Consider the following 21,513-nt stretch of genomic DNA (forward strand, 5'->3'; position numbering starts at 1 on the left):
TTTGGCATCATTCGAATGGATAGAAATCAAGTTTTAATGAAAATTATCATACTCGGCCAAAACATGCTTTTCAGCCCCTGAAAAGCACATTTTGGCCATAAAAACTGAATATGTCCCCTGCAACCAAACGAACTGTCAGAGACACAAATCTACAATGGACATAGTGTAAAATGGTCCAATTCAAGTAAGTTATTCATTTGGCATCATTCGAAGTGATAGAAATCAAGTTTTAATGAAAATTATCATACTCGGCCAAAACATGCTTTTCAGCCTCTGAAAAGCACATTTTGGCCATAAAAAATGAATATGTCCCCTGCAACCAAACGAACTGTCGGAGACACAAATCTATAATGGACATGGTGTAAAATGGTCCAATTCAAGTAAGTTATTCATTTGGCATCATTTGCAGTGATAGAAATCAAGTTTTAATGAAAATTATCATACTCGGCCAAAACATGCTTTTCAGCCTCTGAAAAGCACATTTTGGCCATAAAAACTGAAAATGTCCCCTGCAACCAAACGAACTGTCAGAGACACAAATCTACAATGGACATAGTGTAAAATGGTCCAATTCAAGTAAGTTATTCATTTGGCATCATTCGAAGTGATAGAAATCAAGTTTTAATGAAAATTATCATACTCGGCCAAAACATGCTTTTCAGCCTCTAAAAAGCACATTTTGGCCATAAAAACTGAATATGTCCCCTGCAACCAAACGAACTGTCAGAGACACAAATCTACAATGGACATAGTGTTAAATGGTCCAATTCAAGTAAGTTATTCATTTGGCATCATTCGAATGGATAGAAATCAAGTTTTAATGAAAATTATCATACTCTGCCAAAACGTGCTTTTCAGCCCCTGAAAAGCACATTTTGGCCATAAAAACTGAATATGTCCCCTGCAACCAAACGAACTGTCAGAGACACAAATCCACAATGGACATAGTGTAAAATGGTCCAATTCAAGTAAGTTATTCATTTGGCATCATTCGATGTGATAGAAATCAAGTTTTAATGAAAATTATCATACTCGGCCAAAACATGCTTTTCAGCCTCTGAAAAGCACATTTTGGCCATAAAAACTGAAAATGTCCCCTGCAACCAAACGAACTGTCGGACACACAAATCTACAATGGACATAGTGTAAAATGGTCCAATTCAAGTAAGTTATTCATTTGGCATCATTCGAAGTGATAGAAATCAAGTTTTAATGAAAATTATCATACTCGGCCAAAACATGCTTTTCAGCCTCTGAAAAGCACATTTTGGCCATAAAAACTGAAAATGTCCCCTGCAACCAAACGAACTGTCGGAGACACAAATCTACAATGGACATAGTGTAAAATGGTCCAATTCAAGTAAGTTATTCATTTGGCATCATTCGAAGTGATAGAAATCAAGTTTTAATGAAAATTATCATACTCGGCCAAAACATGCTTTTCAGCCCCTGAAAAGCACATTTTGGCCATAAAAACTGAATATGTCCCCTGCAACCAAACGAACTGTCAGAGACACAAATCTACAATGGACATAGTGTAAAATGGTCCAATTCAAGTAAGTTATTCATTTGGCATCATTCGAATGGATAGAAATCAAGTTTTAATGAAAATTATCATACTCGGCCAAAACATGGTTTTCAGCCCCTAAAAAGCACATTTTGGCCATAAAAAATGAATATGTCCCCTGCAACCAAACCAACTGTCAGAGACACAAATCTACAATGGACATAGTGTAAAATGGTCCAATTCAAGTAAGTTATTCATTTGGCATCATTCGAAGTGATAGAAATCAAGTTTTAATGAAAATTATCATACTCGGCCAAAACATGCTTTTCAGCCTCTGAAAAGCACATTTTGGCCATAAAAACTGAATATGTCCCCTGCAACCAAACGAACTGTCGGAGACACAAATCTACAATGGACATGGTGTAAAATGGTCCAATTCAAGTAAGTTATTCATTTGGCATCATTTGCAGTGATAGAAATCAAGTTTTAATGAAAATTATCATACTCGGCCAAAACATGCTTTTCAGCCCCTGAAAAGCACATTTTGGTCATAAAAACTGAATATGTCCCCTGCAACCAAATGAACTGTCAGAGACACAAATCTACAATGGACATAGTGTAAAATGGTCCAATTCAAGTAAGTTATTCATTTGGCATCATTCGAAGTGATAGAAATCAAGTTTTAATGAAAATTATAATCCTCGGCCAAAACATGCTTTTCAGCCTCTGAAAAGCACATTTTGGCCATAAAAACTGAATATGTCCCCTTCAACCAAACGAACTGTCAGAGACACAAATCTACAAAAGACATAGTGTAAAATGGTCCAATTCAAGTAAGTTATTCATTTGGCATCATTCGAAGTGATAGAAATTAAGTTTTATCGAAAATTATCATACTCGGCCAAAACATGCTTTTCAGCCCCTGAAAAGCACATTAAGGCCATAAGAACTGAATATGTCCCCTGCAACCAAACAAACTGTCAGAGACACAAATCTACAATGGACATAGTGTAAAATGGTCCAATTCAAGTAAGTTATTCATTTGGCATCATTCGAAGTGATAGAAATTAAGTTGTAATAAAAATTATCATACTCGGCCAAAACATGCTTTTCAGCCTCTGAAAAGCATATTTTGGCCATAAAAACTGAAAATGTCCCCTTCAACCAAATGAACTGTCGGAGACACAAATCTACAATGGACATAGTGTAAAATGGTCCAATTCAAGTAAGTTATTCATTTGGCATCATTCGAAGTGATAGAAATCAAGTTTTAATGAAAATTATCATACTCGGCCAAAACATGCTTTTCAGCCTCTGAAAAGCACATTTTGGCCATAAAAACTGAAAATGTCCCCTGCAACCAAACGAACTGTCGGAGACAGAAATCTACAATGGACATAGTGTAAAATGGTCCAATTCAAGTAAGTTATTCATTTGGCATCATTCGAAGTTATATAAATCAAGTTTTAATGAAAATTATCATACTCGGCCAAAACATGCTTTTCAGCCCCTGAAAAGCACATTTTGGCCATAAAAACTGAATATGTCCCCTGCAACCAAACAAACTGTCAGAGACACAAATCTACAATGGACATAGTTTAATATGGTCCAATTCAAGTAAGTTATTCATTTGGCATCATTCTAATGGATAGAAATTAAGTTTTAATGAAAATTATCATATTCGGCCAAAACATGCTTTTCAGCCCCTGAAAAGCACATTTTGGCCATAAAAACTGAATATGTCCCCTGCAACCAAACGAACTGTCAGAGACACAAATCTACAATGGACATAGTGTTAAATGGTCCAATTCAAGTAAGTTATTCATTTGGCATCATTCGAAGTGATAGAAATTAAGTTTTAATGAAAATTATCATACTCGGCCAAAACATGCTTTTCAGCCCCTGAAAAGCACATTAAGGGCATAAAAACTGAATATGTCCCCTGCAACCAAACAAACTGTCAGAGACACAAATCTACAATGGACATAGTGTAAAATGGTCCAATTCAAGTAAGTTATTCATTTGGCATCATTCGAAGTGTTAGAAATTAAGTTGTAATGAAAATTATCATACTCGGCCAAAACATGCTTTTCAGCCCCTGAAAAGCACATTTTGGCCATAAAAAATGAATATGTCCCCTGCAACCAAACCAACTGTCAGAGACACAAATCTACAATGGACATAGTGTAAAATGGTCCAATTCAAGTAAGTTATTCATTTGGCATCATTCGAAGTGATAGAAATCAAGTTTTAATGAAAATTATCATACTCGGCCAAAACATGCTTTTCAGCCTCTGAAAAGCACATTTTGGCCATAAAAACTGAAAATGTCCCCTGCAACCAAACGAACTGTCGGAGACACAAATCTACAATGGACATAGTGTAAAATGGTCCAATTCAAGTAAGTTATTCATTTGGCATCATTCGAATGGATAGAAATCAAGTTTTAATGAAAATTATCATACTCGGCCAAAACGTGCTTTTCAGCCACTGAAAAGCACATTTTGGACATAAAAACTGAATATGTCCCCTGCAACCAAGCGAACTGTCAGAGACACAAATCTACAATGGACGTGGTGTAAAATGGTCCAATTCGAGTAAGTTATTCATTTGGCATCATTCGCAGTGATAGAAATCAAGTTTTAATGAAAATTATCATACTCGGCCAAAACATGCTTTTCATTCTCTAAAAAGCACATTTTGGCCATAAAAACTGAATATGTCCCCTGCAACCAAACGAACTGTCAGAGACACAAATCTACAATGGACATAGTGTTAAATGGTCCAATTCAAGTAAGTTATTCATTTGGCATCATTCGAATGGATAGAAATCAAGTTTTAATGAAAATTATCATACTCTGCAAAAACGTGCTTTTCAGCCCCTGAAAAGCACATTTTGGCCATAAAAACTGAATATGTCCCCTGCAACCAAACGAACTGTCAGAGACACAAATCTAAAATGGACATAGTGTTAAATGGTCCAATTCAAGTAAGTTATTCATTTGGCATCATTCGAAGTGATAGAAATCAAGTTTTAATGAAAATTATCATACTCGGCCAAAACATGCTTTTCAGCCTCTGAAAAGCACATTTTGGCCATAAAAACTGAATATGTCCCCTGCAACCAAACGAACTGTCAGAGACACAAATCTACAATGGACATAGTGTTAAATGGTCCAATTCAAGTAAGTTATTCATTTGGCATCATTCGAATGGATAGAAATCAAGTTTTAATGAAAATTATCATACTCTGCAAAAACGTGCTTTTCAGCCCCTGAAAAGCACATTTTGGCCATAAAAACTGAATATGTCCCCTGCAACCAAACGAACTGTCAGAGACACAAATCTAAAATGGACATAGTGTTAAATGGTCCAATTCAAGTAAGTTATTCATTTGGCATCATTCGAAGTGATAGAAATCAAGTTTTAATGAAAATTATCATACTCGGCCAAAACATGCTTTTCAGCCTCTGAAAAGCACATTTTGGCCTTAAAAACTGAATATGTCCCCTCCAACCAAACGAACAGTCAGAGACACAAATCTACAATGGACATAGTGTAAAATGGTCCAATTCAAGTAAGTTATTCATTTGGCATCATTCGCAGTGATAGAAATCAAGTTTTAATGAAAATTATCATACTCGGCCAAAACATGCTTTTCAGCCTCTGAAAAGCACATTTTGGCCATAAAAACTGAATATGTCCCCTGCAACCAAACGAACTGTCAGAGACACAAATCTACAATGGACATAGTGTAAAATGGTCCAATTCAAGTAAGTTATTCATTTGGCATCATTCGCAGTGATAGAAATCAAGTTTTAATGAAAATTATCATACTCGGCCAAAACATGCTTTTCAGCCTCTGAAAAGCACATTTTGGCCATAAAAACTGAAAATGTCCCCTGCAACCAAACGAACTGTCGGAGACACAAATCTACAATGGACATAGTGTAATATGGTCCAATTCAAGTAAGTTATTCATTTGGCATCATTCGAATGGATAGAAATCAAGTTTTAATGAAAATTATCATATTCTGCAAAACCATGCTTTTCAGCCTCTGAAAAGCACATTTTGGCCATAAAAACTGAAAATGTCCCCTGCAACCAAACGAACTGTTGGAGACACAAATCTACAATGGACATAGTGTAATATGGTCCAATTCAAGTAAGTTATTCATTTGGCATCATTCGAATGGATAGAAATCAAGTTTTAATGAAAATTATCATATTCTGCCAAAACGTGCTTTTCAGCCCCTGAAAAGCACATTTTGGCCATAAAAACTGAATATGTCTCCTGCAACCAAACGAACTGTCAGAGACACAAATCTACAATGGACATAGTGTAGAATGGTCCAATTCAAGTAAGTTATTCATTTGGCATCATTTGAAGTGATAGAAATCAAGTTTTAATGAAAATTATCATCCTCGGCCAAAACATGCTTTTCAGCCTCTGAAAAGCACATTTTGGCCATAAAAACTGAATATGTCCCCTGCAACCAAACGAACTGTCGGAGACACAAATCTACAATGGACATAGTGTAAAATGGTCCAATTCAAGTAAGTTATTCATTTGGCATCATTCGAAGTGATAGAAATTAAGTTTTAATAAAAATTATCATACTCTGCCAAAACATGCTTTTCAGCCCCTGAAAAGCACATTTTGGCCATAAAAACTGAATATGTCCCCTGCAATCAAACGAACTGTCAGAGACACAAATCTACAATGGACATAGTGTAAAATGGTCCAATTCAAGTAAGTTATTCATTTGGCATCATTCGAAGTGATAGAAATTAAGTTTTAATGAAAATTATCATACTCGGCCAAAACATGCTTTTCAGCCCCTGAAAAGCACATTAAGGCCATAAAAACTGAATTTGTCCCCTGCAACCAAACAAACTGTCAGAGACACAAATCTACAATGGACATAGTGTAAAATGGTCCAATTCAAGTAAGTTATTCATTTGGCATCATTCGAAGTGATAGAAATCAAGTTTTAATGAAAATTATCATACTCGGCCAAAACATGCTTTTCAGCCTCTGAAAAGCACATTTTGGCCATAAAAACTGAAAATGTCCCCTGCAACCAAACGAACTGTCGGAGACACAAATCTACAATGGACATAGTGTAAAATGGTCCAATTCAAGTAAGTTATTCATTTGGCATCATTCGAAGTGATATAAATCAAGTTTTAATGAAAAGTATCATACTCGGCCAAAACATGCTTTTCAGCCCCTGAAAAGCACATTTTGGCCATAAAAACTGAATATGTCCCCTGCAACCAAACAAACTGTCAGAGACACAAATCTACAATGGACATAGTGTAATATGGTCCAATTCAAGTAAGTTATTCATTTGGCATCATTCTAATGGATAGAAATCAAGTTTTAATGAAAATTATCATATTCTGCCAAAACGTGCTTTTCAGCCCCTGAAAAGCACATTTTGGCCATAAAAACTGAATATGTCCCCTGCAACCAAACGAACTGTCAGAGACACAAATCTACAATGGACATAGTGTTAAATGGTCCAATTCAAGTAAGTTATTCATTTGGCATCATTCGAAGTGATAGAAATTAAGTTTTAATGAAAATTATCATATTCGGCCAAAACATGCTTTTCAGCCCCTGAAAAGCACATTTTGGCCATAAAAACTGAATATGTCCCCTGCAACCAAACGAACTGTCAGAGACACAAATCTACAATGGACATAGTGTAAAATGGTCCAATTCAAGTAAGTTATTCATTTGGCATCATTCGAATGGATAGAAATCAAGTTTTAATGAAAATTATCATATTCTGCCAAACCATGCTTTTCAGCCTCTGAAAAGCACATTTTGGCCATAAAAACTGAAAATGTCCCCTGCAACCAAACGAACTGTTGGAGACACAAATCTACAATGGACATAGTGTAATATGGTCCAATTCAAGTAAGTTATTCATTTGGCATCATTCGAATGGATAGAAATCAAGTTTTAATGAAAATTATCATATTCTGCCAAAACGTGCTTTTCAGCCCCTGAAAAGCACATTTTGGCCATAAAAACTGAATATGTCTCCTGCAACCAAACGAACTGTCAGAGACACAAATCTACAATGGACATAGTGTAGAATGGTCCAATTCAAGTAAGTTATTCATTTGGCATCATTTGAAGTGATAGAAATCAAGTTTTAATGAAAATTATCATCCTCGGCCAAAACATGCTTTTCAGCCTCTGAAAAGCACATTTTGGCCATAAAAACTGAATATGTCCCCTGCAACCAAACGAACTGTCGGAGAGACAAATCTACAATGGACATAGTGTAAAATGGTCCAATTCAAGTAAGTTATTCATTTGGCATCATTCGAAGTGATAGAAATTAAGTTTTAATAAAAATTATCATACTCTGCCAAAACATGCTTTTCAGCCCCTGAAAAGCACATTTTGGCCATAAAAACTGAATATGTCCCCTGCAATCAAACGAACTGTCAGAGACACAAATCTACAATGGACATAGTGTAAAATGGTCCAATTCAAGTAAGTTATTCATTTGGCATCATTCGAAGTGATAGAAATTAAGTTTTAATGAAAATTATCATACTCGGCCAAAACATGCTTTTCAGCCCCTGAAAAGCACATTAAGGCCATAAAAACTGAATTTGTCCCCTGCAACCAAACAAACTGTCAGAGACAAAAATCTACAATGGACATAGTGTAAAATGGTCCAATTCAAGTAAGTTATTCATTTGGCATCATTCGAAGTGATAGAAATCAAGTTTTAATGAAAATTATCATACTCGGCCAAAACATGCTTTTCAGCCTCTGAAAAGCACATTTTGGCCATAAAAACTGAAAATGTCCCCTGCAACCAAACGAACTGTCGGAGACACAAATCTACAATGGACATAGTGTAAAATGGTCCAATTCAAGTAAGTTATTCATTTGGCATCATTCGAAGTGATATAAATCAAGTTTTAATGAAAATTATCATACTCGGCCAAAACATGCTTTTCAGCCCCTGAAAAGCACATTTTGGCCATAAAAACTGAATATGTCCCCTGCAACCAAACAAACTGTCAGAGACACAAATCTACAATGGACATAGTGTAATATGGTCCAATTCAAGTAAGTTATTCATTTGGCATCATTCTAATGGATAGAAATCAAGTTTTAATGAAAATTATCATATTCTGCCAAAACGTGCTTTTCAGCCCCTGAAAAGCACATTTTGGCCATAAAAACTGAATATGTCCCCTGCAACCAAACGAACTGTCAGAGACACAAATCTACAATGGACATAGTGTTAAATGGTCCAATTCAAGTAAGTTATTCATTTGGCATCATTCGAAGTGATAGAAAATAAGTTTTAATGAAAATTATCATATTCGGCCAAAACATGCTTTTCAGCCCCTGAAAAGCACATTTTGGCCATAAAAACTGAATATGTCCCCTGCAACCAAACGAACTGTCAGAGACACAAATCTACAATGGACATAGTGTTAAATGGTCCAATTCAAGTAAGTTATTCATTTGGCATCATTCGAAGTGATAGAAATTAAGTTTTAATGAAAATTATCATACTCGGCCAAAACATGCTTTTCATCCCCTGAAAAGCACATTAAGGGCATAAAAACTGAATATGTCCCCTGCAACCAAACAAACTGTCAGAGACACAAATCTACAATGGACATAGTGTAAAATGGTCCAATTCAAGTAAGTTATTCATTTGGCATCATTCGAAGTGAAAGAAATTAAGTTGTAATGAAAATTATCATACTCGGCCAAAACATGCTTTTCAGCCCCTGAAAAGCACATTTTGGCCATAAAAATGAATATGTCCCCTGCAACCAAACCAACTGTCAGAGACACAAATCTACAATGGACATAGTGTAAAATGGTCCAATTCAAGTAAGTTATTCATTTGGCATCATTCGAAGTGATAGAAATCAAGTTTTAATGAAAATTATCATACTCGGCCAAAACATGCTTTTCAGCCTCTGAAAAGCACATTTTGGCCATAAAAACTGAAAATGTCCCCTGCAACCAAACGAACTGTCGGAGACACAAATCTACAATGGACATGGTGTAAAATGGTCCAATTCGAGTAAGTTATTCATTTGGCATCATTCGCAGTGATAGAAATCAAGTTTTAATGAAAATTATCATACTCGGCCAAAACATGCTTTTCAGCCTCTAAAAAGCACATTTTGGCCATAAAAACTGAATATGTCCCCTGCAACCAAACGAACTGTCAGAGACACAAATCTACAATGGACATAGTGTTAAATGGTCCAATTCAAGTAAGTTATTCATTTGGCATCATTCGAATGGATAGAAATCAAGTTTTAATGAAAATTATCATACTCTGCCAAAACGTGCTTTTCAGCCCCTGAAAAGCACATTTTGGCCATAAAAACTGAATATGTCCCCTGCAACCAAACGAACTGTCAGAGACACAAATCTAAAATGGACATAGTGTTAAATGGTCCAATTCAAGTAAGTTATTCATTTGGCATCATTCGAAGTGATAGAAATCAAGTTTTAATGAAAATGATCATACTCGGCCAAAACATGCTTTTCAGCCCCTGAAAAGCACATTTTGGCCATAAAAACTGAATATGTACCCTGCAACCAAACGAACTGTCAGAGACACAAATCTACAATACACATAGTGTAAAATGGTCCAATTCAAGTAAGTTATTCATTTGGCATCATTCGAATGGATAGAAATCAAGTTTTAATGAAAATTATCATACTCGGCCAAAACATGCTTTTCAGCCCCTGAAAAGCACATTTTGGCCATAAAAACTGAATATGTCCCCTGCAACCAAACGAACTGTCAGAGACACAAATCTACAATGGACATAGTGTAAAATGGTCCAATTCAAGTAAGTTTTTCATTTGGCATCATTCGAAGTGATAGAAATCAAGTTTTAATAAAAATCATCATACTCGGCCAAAACATGCTTTTCAGCCCCTGAAAAGCACATTTTGGCCATAAAAACTGAAAATGTCCCCTGCAACCAAACGAACTGTCGGAGACACAAATCTACAATCGACATAGTGTAAAATGGTCCAATTCAAGTAAGTTATTCATTTGGCATCATTCGAAGTGATAGAAATCAAGTTTTAATGAAAATTATCATACTCGGCCAAAACATGCTTTTCAGCCTCTGAAAAGCACATTTTATGAGTTTTTTTGCAGTCAAGTTTGATTGGACCTGGGAAGCCCTGCCTAAATCAGATGGCAGTCAGTATGAAAACTGTTTACCTGTAAGCTATGAGTTTTTTTCCAGTAAAGTTTGATTCCTGTCACCGACATGAGCCGAATTGGCTCATATAAAGAGTTTTGGTAAGCGTACCCTGAATCAAACTCGGGCTTCGGCAGTCCCTTGAACTCTCTAAACCGGATCAATACCAGTTACTGCTCCAAATGGAATATTATACTAGTAAGCCATGAGTCAATTTGCAGTCCAAGTTGTTTAATGCTGTAAACAATCAGCCGAAGTAGCTCAGTTGGGAGAGCGTTAAATTGAAGATCTAAAGGTCCCTGGTTCAATCCCGGGTTTCGGCAAAGCATTGGACCTGGGAAGCCCAGCCTAAATCAGATGGCAGTCAGTATGAAAACTGTTTACCTGTAAGCTATGAGTTTTTTTGCAGTCAAGTTTGATTCCTGTCACCGACATGAGCCGAATTGGCTCATATAAAGAGTTTTGGTAAGCGTACCCTGAATCAAACTCGGGCTTCGGCAGTCCCTTGAACTCTCTAAACCGGATCAATACCAGTTAATGCTCCAAATGGAATATTATACTAGTAAGCCATGAGTCAATTTGCAGTCCAAGTTGTTTAACGCTGTAAACAATCAGCCGAAGTAGCTCAGTTGGGAGAGCGTTAGACTGAAGATCTAAAGGTCCCTGGTTCAATCCCGGGTTTCGGCAAAGCATTGGACCTGGGAAGCCCAGCCTAAATCAGATGGCAGTCAGTATGAAAACTGTTTACCTGTAAGCTATGAGTTTTTTTGCAGTCAAGTTTGATTCCTGTCACCGACATGAGCCGAATTGGCTCATATAAAGAGTTTTGGTAAGCGTACCCTGAATCAAACTCGGGCTTCGGCAGTCCCTTGAACTCTCTAAACCGGATCAATACCAGTTATTGCTCCAAATGGAATATTATACTAGTAAGCCATGAGTCAATTTGCAGTCCAAGTTGTTTAACATTGTAAACAATCAGCCGAAGTAGCTCAGTTGGGAGAGCGTTAAACTGAAGATCTAAAGGTCCCTGGTTCAATCCCGGGTTTCGGCAAAGCATTGGACCCGGGAAGGCCAGCCTAAATCAGATGGCAGTCAGTATGAAAACTGTTTACGTGTAAGCTATGAGTTTTTTTGCAGTCAAGTTTGATTCCTGTCACCGACATGAGCCGAATTGGCTCATATAAAGAGTTTTGGTAAGCGTACCCTGAATCAAACTCGGGCTTCGGCAGTCCCTTGAACTCTCTAAACCGGATCAATACCAGTTAATGCTCCAAATGGAATATTATACTAGTAAGCCATGAGTCAATTTGCAGTCCAAGTTGTTTAACGCTGTAAACAATCAGCCGAAGTAGCTCAGTTGAGAGAGCGTTAGAATGAAGATCTAAAGGTCCCTGGTTCAATCCCGGGTTTCGGCAAAGCATTGGACCTGGGAAGCCCAGCTTAATCAGATGGCAGTCAGTATGAAAACTGTTTACCTGTAACTATGAGTTTTTTTGCAGTCAAGTTTGATTCCTGTCACCGACATGAGCCGAATTGGCTCATATAAAGAGTTTTGGTAAGCGTACCCTGAATCAAACTCGGGCTTCGGCAGTCCCTTGAACTCTCTAAACCGGATCAATACCAGTTAATGCTCCAAATGGAATATTATACTAGTAAGCCATGAGTCAATTTGCAGTCCAAGTTGTTTAACGCTGTAAACAGTCAGCGGAAGTAGCTCAGTTGGGAGAGCGTTAGACTGAAGATCTAAAGGTCCCTGGTTCAACCCCGGGTTTCGGTAAAGCATTGGACCTGGGAAGCCCAGCCTAAATCAGATGGCAGTCAGTATGAAAACTGTTTACCTGTAAGCTATGAGTTTTTTTGCAGTCAAGTTTGATTCCTGTCACCGACATGAGCCGAATTGGCTCATATAAAGAGTTTTGGTAAGCGTACCCTGAATCAAACTCGGGCTTCGGCAGTCCCTTGAACTCTCTAAACCGGATCAATACCAGTTAATGCTCCAAATGGAATATTATACTAGTAAGCCATGAGTCAATTTGCAGTCCAAGTTGTTTAATGCTGTAAACAATCAGCTGAAGTAGCTCAGTTGGGAGAGCGTTAGACTGAAGATCTAAAGGTCCCTGGTTCAATCCCGGGTTTCGGCAAAGCATTGGACCTGGGAAGCCCAGCCTAAATCAGATGGCAGTCAGTATGTAAACTGTTTACCTGTAAGCTATGAGTTTTTTTGCAGTCAAGTTTAATTCCTGTCACAACACATGAGCCGAATTGGCTCATATAAAGAGTTTTGGTAAGCGTACCCTGAATCAAACTCGGGCTTCGGCAGTCCCTTGAACTCTCTAAACCGGATCAATACCAGTTAATGCTCCAAATGGAATATTATACTAGTAAGCCATGAGTCAATTTGCAGTCCAAGTTGTTTAACGCTGTAAACAATCAGCCGAAGTAGCTCAGTTGGGAGAGTGTTAGACTGAAGATATAAAGGTCCCTGGTTCAATCCCGGGTTCCGGCAAAGCATTGGACCTGGGAAGCGCAGCCTAAATCAGATGGCAGTCAGTATGAAAACTGTTTACCTGTAAGCTATGAGTTTTTTTGCAGTCAAGTTTGATTCCTGTCACCGACATGAGCCGAAATGGCTCATATAAAGAGTTTTGGTAAGCGTACCCTGAATCAAACTCGGGCTTCGGCAGTCCCTTGAACTCTCTAAACCGGATCAATACCAGTTAATGCTCCAAATGGAATATTATACTAGTAAGCCATGAGTCAATTTGCAGTCCAAGTTGTTTAATGCTGTAAACAGTCAGCCGAAGTAGCTCAGTCGGGAGAGCGTTAGACTGTAGATCTAAAGGTCCCTGGTTCAATCCCGGGTTTCGGCAAAGCATTGGACCTGGGAAGCCCAGCCTAAATCAGATGGCAGTCAGTATGAAAACTGTTTACCTGTAAGCTAGGAGTTTTTTTGCAGTCAAGTTTGATTCCTGTCACCAACATGAGCCGAATTGGCTCATATAAAGAGTTTTGGTAAGCGTACCCTGAATCAAACTCGGGCTTCGGCAGTCCCTTGAACTCTCTAAACCGGATCAATACCAGTTAATGCTCCAAATGGAATATTATACTAGTAAGCCATGAGTCAATTTGCAGTTCAAGTTGTTTAACGTTGTAAACAATCAGCCGAAGTAGCTCAGTTGGGAGAGCGTTAGACTGAAGATCTCAAGGTCCCTGGTTCAATCCCGGGTTTCGGCAAAGCATTGGACCTGGGAAGCCCAGCCTAAATCAGATGGCAGTCAGTATGAAAACTGTTTACCTGTAAGTTATGAGTTTTTTTGCAGTCAAGTTTGATTCCTGTCACCGAATTGGCTCAAATAAAGAGTTTTGGTAAGCGTACCCTGAATCAAACTCGGGCTTCGGCAGTCCCTTGAACTCTCTAAACCGGATCAATACCAGTTAATGCTCCAAATGGAATATTATACTAGTAAGCCATGATTCAATTTGCAGTCCAAGTTTTTTAATGCTATAAACAATCAGCCGAAGTAGCTCAGTTGGGAGAGCGTTAGACTGAAGATCTAAAGGTCCCTAGTTCAATCCCGGGTTTCGGCAAAGCATTGGACCTGGGAAGCCCAGCCTAAATCAGATGGCAGTCAGTATGAAAACGTTTACCTGTAAGCTATGAGTTTTTTTGCAGTCAAGTTTGATTCCTGTCACCGACATGAGCCGAATTGGCTCATATAAAGAGTTTTGGTAAGCATACCCTGAATCAAACTCGGGCTTCGGCAGTCCCTTGAACTCTCTAAACCGGATCAATACCAGTTAATGCTCCAAATGGAATATTATACTAGTAAGCCATGAGTCAATTTGAAGTCCAAGTTGTTTAACGCTGTAAACAATCAGCCGAAGTAGCTCAGTTGGGAGAGCGTTAGACTGAAGATCTAAAGGTCCCTGGTTCAATCCCGGGTTTCGGCAAAGCATTGGACCTGGGAAGCCCAGCCTAAATCAGATGGCAGTCAGTATGAAAACTGTTTACCTGTAAGCTATGAGTTTTTTTGCAGTCAAGTTTGATTCCTGTCACCGACATGAGCCGAATTGGCTCATATAAAGAGTTTTGGTAAGCGTACCCTGAATCAAACTCGGGCTTCGGCAGTCCCTTGAACTCTCTAAACCGGATCAATACCAGTTAATGCTCCAAATGGAATATTATACTAGTAAGCCATGAGTCAATTTGCAGTCCAAGTTGTTTAACGCTGTAAACAATCAGCCGAAGTAGCTCAGTTGGGAGAGCGTTAAATTGAAGATCTAAAGGTCCCTAGTTCAATCCCGGGTTTCGGCAAAGCATTGGACCTGGGAAGCCCAGCCTAAATCAGATGGCAGTCAGTATGAAAACGTTTACCTGTAAGCTATGAGTTTTTTTGCAGTCAAGTTTGATTCCTGTCACCGACATGAGCCGAATTGGCTCATATAAAGAGTTTTGGTAAGCATACCCTGAATCAAACTCGGGCTTCGGCAGTCCCTTGAACTCTCTAAACCGGATCAATACCAGTTAATGCTCCAAATGGAATATTATACTAGTAAGCCATGAGTCAATTTGAAGTCCAAGTTGTTTAACGCTGTAAACAATCAGCCGAAGTAGCTCAGTTGGGAGAGCGTTAGACTGAAGATCTAAAGGTCCCTGGTTCAATCCCGGGTTTCGGCAAAGCATTGGACCTGGGAAGCCCAGCCTAAATCAGATGGCAGTCAGTATGAAAACTGTTTACCTGTAAGCTATGAGTTTTTTTGCAGTCAAGTTTGATTCCTGTCACCGACATGAGCCGAATTGGCTCATATAAAGAGTTTTGGTAAGCGTACCCTGAATCAAACTCGGGCTTCGGCAGTCCCTTGAACTCTCTAAACCGGATCAATACCAGTTAATGCTCCAAATGGAATATTATACTAGTAAGCCATGAGTCAATTTGCAGTCCAAGTTGTTTAACGCTGTAAACAATCAGCCGAAGTAGCTCAGTTGGGAGAGCGTTAAATTGAAGATCTAAAGGTCCCTGGTTCAATCCCGGGTTTCGGCCAAGCATTGGACCTGGGAAGCCCAGCCTAAATCAGATGGCAGTCCGTATGAAAACTGTTTACCCGTAAGCTATGAGTTTTTTTGCAGTCAAGTTTGATTCCTGTCACCGACATGAGCCGAATTGGCTCATATAAAGAGTTTTGGTAAGCGTACCCTGAATCAAACTCGGGCTTCGGCAGTCCCTTGAACTCTCTAAACCGGATCAATACCAGTTAATGCTCCAAATGGAATATTATACTAGTAAGCCATGAGTCAATTTGCAGTCCAAGTTGTTTAACGCTGTAAACAATCAGCCGAAGTAGCTCAGTTGGGAGAGCGTTAGACTGAAGATCTAAAGGTCCCTGGTTCAATCCCGGGTTTCGGCAAAGCATTGGACCTGGGAAGCCCAACCTAAATCAGATGGCAGTCAGTATGAAAACTGTTTACCTGTAAGCTATGAGTTTTTTTGCAGTCAAGTTTGATTCCTGTCACCGACATGAGCCGAATTGGCTCATATAAAGAGTTTTGGTAAGCGTACCCTGAATCAAACTCGGGCTTCGGCAGTCCCTTGAACTCTCTAAACCGGATCAATACCAGTTAATGCTCCAAATGGAATATTATACTAGTAAGCCATGAGTCGATTTGCAGTCCAAGTTGTTTAATGCTGTAAACAATCAGCCGAAGTAGCTCAGTTGGGAGAGCGTTAGACTGAAGATCTAAAGGTCCCTGGTTCAATCCCGGGTTTTGGCAAAGCATTGGACCTGGGAAGCCCAGCCTAAATCAGATGGCAGTCAGTATGAAAACTGTTTACCTGTAAGCTATGAGTTTTTTTGCAGTCAAGTTTGATTCCTGTCACCGACATGAGCCGAATTGGCTCATATAAAGAGTTTTGGTAAGCGTACCCTGAATCAAACTCGGGCTTCGGCAGTCCCTTGAACTCTCTAAACCGGATCAATACCAGTTAATGCTCCAAATGGAATATTATACTAGTAAGCCATGAGTCAATTTGCAGTCCAAGTTGTTTAATGCTGTAAACAATCAGCCGAAGTAGCTCAGTCGGGAGAGCATTAGACTGAAGATCTAAAGGTCCCTGGTTCAATCCCTGGTTTCGGCGAAGCAGTGGACCTGGGAAGCCCAGCCTAAATAAGATGGCAGTCAGTATGAAAACTGTCATGTAAGCTATGAGTTTTTTTGCAGTCAAGTTTGATTCCTGTCACCGACATGAGCCGAATTGGTTGGCTCATATAAAGAGTTTTGGTAAGCGTACCCTGAATCAAACTCGGGCTTCGGCAGTCCCTTGAACTCTCTAAACCGGATCAATACCAGTTAATGCTCCAAATGGAATATTATACTAGTAAGCCATGAGTCAATTTGCAGTCCAAGTTGTTTAATGCTGTAAACAATCAGCCGAAGTAGCTCAGTCGGGAGAGCATTAGACTGAAGATCTAAAGGTCCCTGGTTCAATCCCTGGTTTCGGCGAAGCATTGGACCTGGGAAGCCCAGCCTAAATAAGATGGCAGTCAGTATGAAAACTGTCATGTAAGCTATGAGTTTTTTTGCAGTCAAGTTTGATTCCTGTCACCGACATGAGCCGAATTGGTTGGCTCATATAAAGAGTTTTGGTAAGCGTACCCTGAATCAAACTCGGGCTTCGGCAGTCCCTTGAACTCTCTAAACCGGATCAATACCAGTTAATGCTCCAAATGGAATATTATACTAGTAAGCCATGAGTCAATTTGCAGTCCAAGTTGTTTAATGCTGTAAACAATCAGCCGAAGTAGCTCAGTTGGTAGAGCGTTAGACTGAAGATCTAAAGGTCCCTGGTTCATTCCCGGGTTTCGGCAAAGCATTGGACCTGGGAAGCCCAGCCTAAATCAGATGGCAGTCAGTATGAAAACTGTTTACCTGTAAGCTATGAGTTTTTTTGCAGTCAAGTTTGATTCCTGTCACCGACATGAGCCGAATTGGCTCATATAAAGAGTTTTGGTAAGCGTACCCTGAATCAAACTCGGGCTTCGGCAGTCCCTTGAACTCTCTAAACCGGATCAATACCAGTTAATGCTCCAAATGGAATATTATACTAGTAAGCCATGAGTCAATTTGCAGTCCAAGTTGTTTAACGCTGTAAACAATCAGCCGAAGTAGCTCAGTTGGGAGAGCGTTAGACTGAAGATCTAAAGGTCCCTGGTTCAATCCCGGGTTTCGGCAAAGCATTGGACCTGGGAAGCCCAGCCTAAATCAGATGGCAGTCAGTATGAAAACTGTTTACCTGTAAGCTATGAGTTTTTTGCAGTCAAGTTTGATTCCTGTCACCGACATGAGCCGAATTGGCTCATATAAAGAGTTTTGGTAAGCGTACCCTGAATCAAACTCGGGCTTCGGCAGTCCCTTGAACTCTCTAAACCGGATCAATACCAGTTAATGCTCCAAATGGAATATTATACTAGTAAGCCATGAGTCAATTTGCAGTCCAAGTTGTTTAACGCTGGAAATATGCTTTGGCGTGGGTCATATTAATGACTATTAGAATATTAATGATATACGGATTGCATAAGCATCGAACAATTGATGTCAACCAAATGACGTTAACCTATTTCTTTTGAGAATGATTAGGCTGATAGGACAGCAAAATGGAGGTAAGCTGCCAAGAAGCCCAGACGTGGGATGGCGCTCTCCACCAGTGATGAGAAAATTGCAGACCACTGATGTCTGAAAATGAGTGTGAGCGTGAATGGTTGTTTGTTTGTCTTTTTGTGTTTTTGATTGGCCGACCACCAAGATATAATTAATCAATCAGATATCAAGGTGGAAAATTATTTAGAAATTTGAAATCAATTTTTGATGAAAATTATGGAAAATTGTTTAGTCCAATGAAATTTGTAATGGTAAAAGCAGCAGCACTCCAAACGTGAAACTTGAAGTGGAGAAACAAATCTGCTATGCAAAATTTAGGAGCACTGAGAAAAACAAAAAACTAAGACAGTGCTTGATACGATATTCCAAAGTACTATTGATTTATTGTGATAATGGCATCCAAATTGTGTTAACAGAATAATTGACTGAATTGACAAAAGTTTCCATATTTCGTTCCGGAAAAATATGGAAATCCTATTTAGTAGACCATACCAAACACCATTATTCACTACACGATTGGAACTGGAGGATGAGGCTAATCATATGTCTGCATAAAAGAAAAAACTTTAAAGAAACGCATTAATTTTGGGTTGGCAGAGGGAGATGGTGTTTCTTAACAGGAAACATGGAGAGCACGCATGAGCAACCCAGGATGAGAGTGTCCGTGCAAGTGTTGTTGACCCACAGGCAGACATGAGAATGGCCGATCCACCTGGTGCACTGTAAGAAGGTGTCTCAAAATTGAAACGTTTGAGGAGACAGGTAAGATAAACTTTTGACGTAATCAGACGTAATGGCAAGTACTCCAATATTGATTGGAAAGATTATCGCTCGAGGAGCAATGCCGTAAGTCATAAGGAACTTTTATATTGGTTTTATTGTCTCCATAAAAAAGGGGGGAGTGAAAGCGTTTCAATTGAGACCAAACCTTCTTACAGATAGTCAAAGTAAACAATTAGAAATGTAACTGGATTTAAATTTTATGCCTGAATATTGGAAAAGATTGATTAAGAAAGTTTTATAGGAGATGATTGGCAAACTCCAAAGACAATGGAATGTTACATTTGATAAAAAGACTACTACACTGGGATATTTGGAATTTCAGACAACTGAGTTTACAATGCAACGCGATACACATTATTGAATGAATTGGGACTTGATTAATATGCATTTTAAAAGTAATGAGTTTTAATTGCACTAAAGGACAAAAGTGGTACCATTACTCACAGTTGCGCCCGGCCCCAGACTTTGTGCCTGCCAATGGTGAGCATAAAGGTTGACCGCCCGGACGGGCAGGTCAAGAGAGGGAATGTGACGATGGCAAGAATTGGATCAAAGTCGGACTCGAAAGTGTCTGTACAAAGACGACGACAATGCAAATGTTTAACGTTATTGACTATTTTGCTTGCTGGCTTGTGCTTTGTGTGGACTATGTTGATGGTGCAGGATGACAGAAGGAATGGAGTGAAAGGAGAAGGAGTGATGGTGTATCATTCCTGTAATGGAACGGTATGGTATGAAGCAGAGCAAGATGGTGGTAAGACGCTGACACAGACACAACAATTACTGCTAAATCTGAAGTGTAAACAATCGACACAGGTGAACGCTTGGGTGACAATTTTGAACTGGACTCAACAATGGCTTGATTTGTTAGATAAATTGGACAATTATAAAACACGGTACCAGGACCCACAGGAGCCAAGGAGGAGAAGAGAGGTAAAGTCAGAAAATGAGTGGGAGAAAAAGGGCTACCAGCCTTGGATAATAGGCTGGGCATACAATAATTCGGTGAGAGTAACAGTGGCTCCTAAAACAACTACCCAAGTAGATATACCAATAAAGGCGCTGAGAGGGTTTCGGGAAGCGTGGTATACATCAGCGATGGCTGACATGTCAGTAGTAACTGGAGACATGTTCCCTGGTCATTGGTGGTATATAACAGGACACGTGACAATGTGGGGATGGGATTCCATGGTTACCACACAGGTGGGTGATTATTGGACATCATCAAAGAATAATATTGCTAAGTATTTCCATAATAAGATTTTCCTAAGAAAAGAAGGGGAGATATTGAAATTGACAATTGCAATGGGCAATAATTCAATTGCGCCACCACAACAAGAAGTGTTAGTGCTAAACACATCATGTTGGGGGTTTAAGTTGTGGGCATATTCGTCTGGAAAAGATCCATATTTTCCAATTATCATTTGTGAGAATGGGACTATGACAAAAGGGGAAACACCAGTACATGATGATCCCTCAGAAGGACCCCCAGGAGGCGGAGACAGCTGTGGCCCTCCGGGAGTTCGGGATGTGAGTATGGGAAGGTAGCCGCAGGGAGCTGAGGCCAGGAGGAGAGTATGAATTTTTTACTGATTTTTTACTAGAATGAAATCTTATACTGTTGGAATAATGATTCAAACCTTTTAAATCATTATTAGTAATATTTAATTAAAAAAGGAAAAACATCTTTCAACATAGCTGCTTACAACTTGCAAGGAGATGCCTTGTGACGTCGTCTCAGTCCACAATGCATTCTGAATTGCAGTAACTGAATCATTGTATTTAATCGCGACATTCGAAAAACATGTTTATGTAATCAGTACAATAACACCCTAGATGTTTAGAAAAACAACAGTGTGAGGAATGCATTATAAGGTAAACAAAGTAGTATTATAATGTAAGCAAAGCCGTATTTTCAAATCTGCTGCTGGAGTCTCGTCATAACAGTCTCATTGGGTCCTGCCGGAGAAGTGTCCGAAACAATGTGTCCTCGAGCTTTGGCCTTGAGGAGACGATGATGTGGAGGAAAAAATGTCCATGTTCCCATGACTGTTTATAGCCTTACTACTTATTTGAAAAAATGCTTACAACACATATAGAATATTCCATAATAATTCTAACATATACTGATTTTTAGTTTTCTACTGATTTTTTAATTGTTTACTGATTTTTAGCTTATGGCCATTGATTTTAGCTCGTGTTTAACAAATAAAACAAGGTATTTGAGTGATGACCTCAGTCGTCTGAGGTCATGAGAGGGAATAAAGGAATATAACAGTTTGAGCTTGGAGTAGTTCATTAGATGTTGCTACATTCTTTGTATGAGAGTGTGAGATTG

The 21,513-nt window shown here is 38.9% G+C and overlaps 10 non-coding genes across 10 annotated transcripts; all 10 read left to right on the plus strand.

Annotated features, from left to right (window-relative positions):
- The first annotated feature begins 11,352 nt into the window (after positions 1-11,352).
- On the plus strand, positions 11,353-11,425 carry trnaf-gaa (transfer RNA phenylalanine (anticodon GAA)). The gene has a single exon. It is a non-coding gene; the product is annotated as a tRNA-Phe (tRNA).
- Positions 11,426-12,806: 1,381 nt separating this feature from the next.
- Positions 12,807-12,879, plus strand: trnaf-gaa (transfer RNA phenylalanine (anticodon GAA)). The gene has a single exon. It is a non-coding gene; the product is annotated as a tRNA-Phe (tRNA).
- Positions 12,880-13,535: 656 nt separating this feature from the next.
- Positions 13,536-13,608, plus strand: trnay-gua (transfer RNA tyrosine (anticodon GUA)). The gene has a single exon. It is a non-coding gene; the product is annotated as a tRNA-Tyr (tRNA).
- Positions 13,609-13,899: 291 nt separating this feature from the next.
- On the plus strand, positions 13,900-13,972 carry trnaf-gaa (transfer RNA phenylalanine (anticodon GAA)). Its single transcript has one exon. It is a non-coding gene; the product is annotated as a tRNA-Phe (tRNA).
- Positions 13,973-14,616: 644 nt separating this feature from the next.
- trnaf-gaa (transfer RNA phenylalanine (anticodon GAA)) lies at positions 14,617-14,689 on the plus strand. The gene has a single exon. It is a non-coding gene; the product is annotated as a tRNA-Phe (tRNA).
- A 654-nt stretch (positions 14,690-15,343) lies between these two features.
- On the plus strand, positions 15,344-15,416 carry trnaf-gaa (transfer RNA phenylalanine (anticodon GAA)). Its single transcript has one exon. It is a non-coding gene; the product is annotated as a tRNA-Phe (tRNA).
- Positions 15,417-16,071: 655 nt separating this feature from the next.
- trnaf-gaa (transfer RNA phenylalanine (anticodon GAA)) lies at positions 16,072-16,144 on the plus strand. The gene has a single exon. It is a non-coding gene; the product is annotated as a tRNA-Phe (tRNA).
- Positions 16,145-16,435: 291 nt separating this feature from the next.
- Positions 16,436-16,508, plus strand: trnaf-gaa (transfer RNA phenylalanine (anticodon GAA)). The gene has a single exon. It is a non-coding gene; the product is annotated as a tRNA-Phe (tRNA).
- A 1,021-nt stretch (positions 16,509-17,529) lies between these two features.
- Positions 17,530-17,602, plus strand: trnaf-gaa (transfer RNA phenylalanine (anticodon GAA)). The gene has a single exon. It is a non-coding gene; the product is annotated as a tRNA-Phe (tRNA).
- A 291-nt stretch (positions 17,603-17,893) lies between these two features.
- On the plus strand, positions 17,894-17,966 carry trnaf-gaa (transfer RNA phenylalanine (anticodon GAA)). The gene has a single exon. It is a non-coding gene; the product is annotated as a tRNA-Phe (tRNA).
- Positions 17,967-21,513: the final 3,547 nt, after the last annotated feature.

The sequence above is a fragment of the Stigmatopora argus genome, chromosome 23 (assembly GCF_051989625.1).
Source record: "Stigmatopora argus isolate UIUO_Sarg chromosome 23, RoL_Sarg_1.0, whole genome shotgun sequence".
Classification (NCBI taxonomy): Eukaryota; Metazoa; Chordata; class Actinopteri; order Syngnathiformes; family Syngnathidae; genus Stigmatopora; species Stigmatopora argus.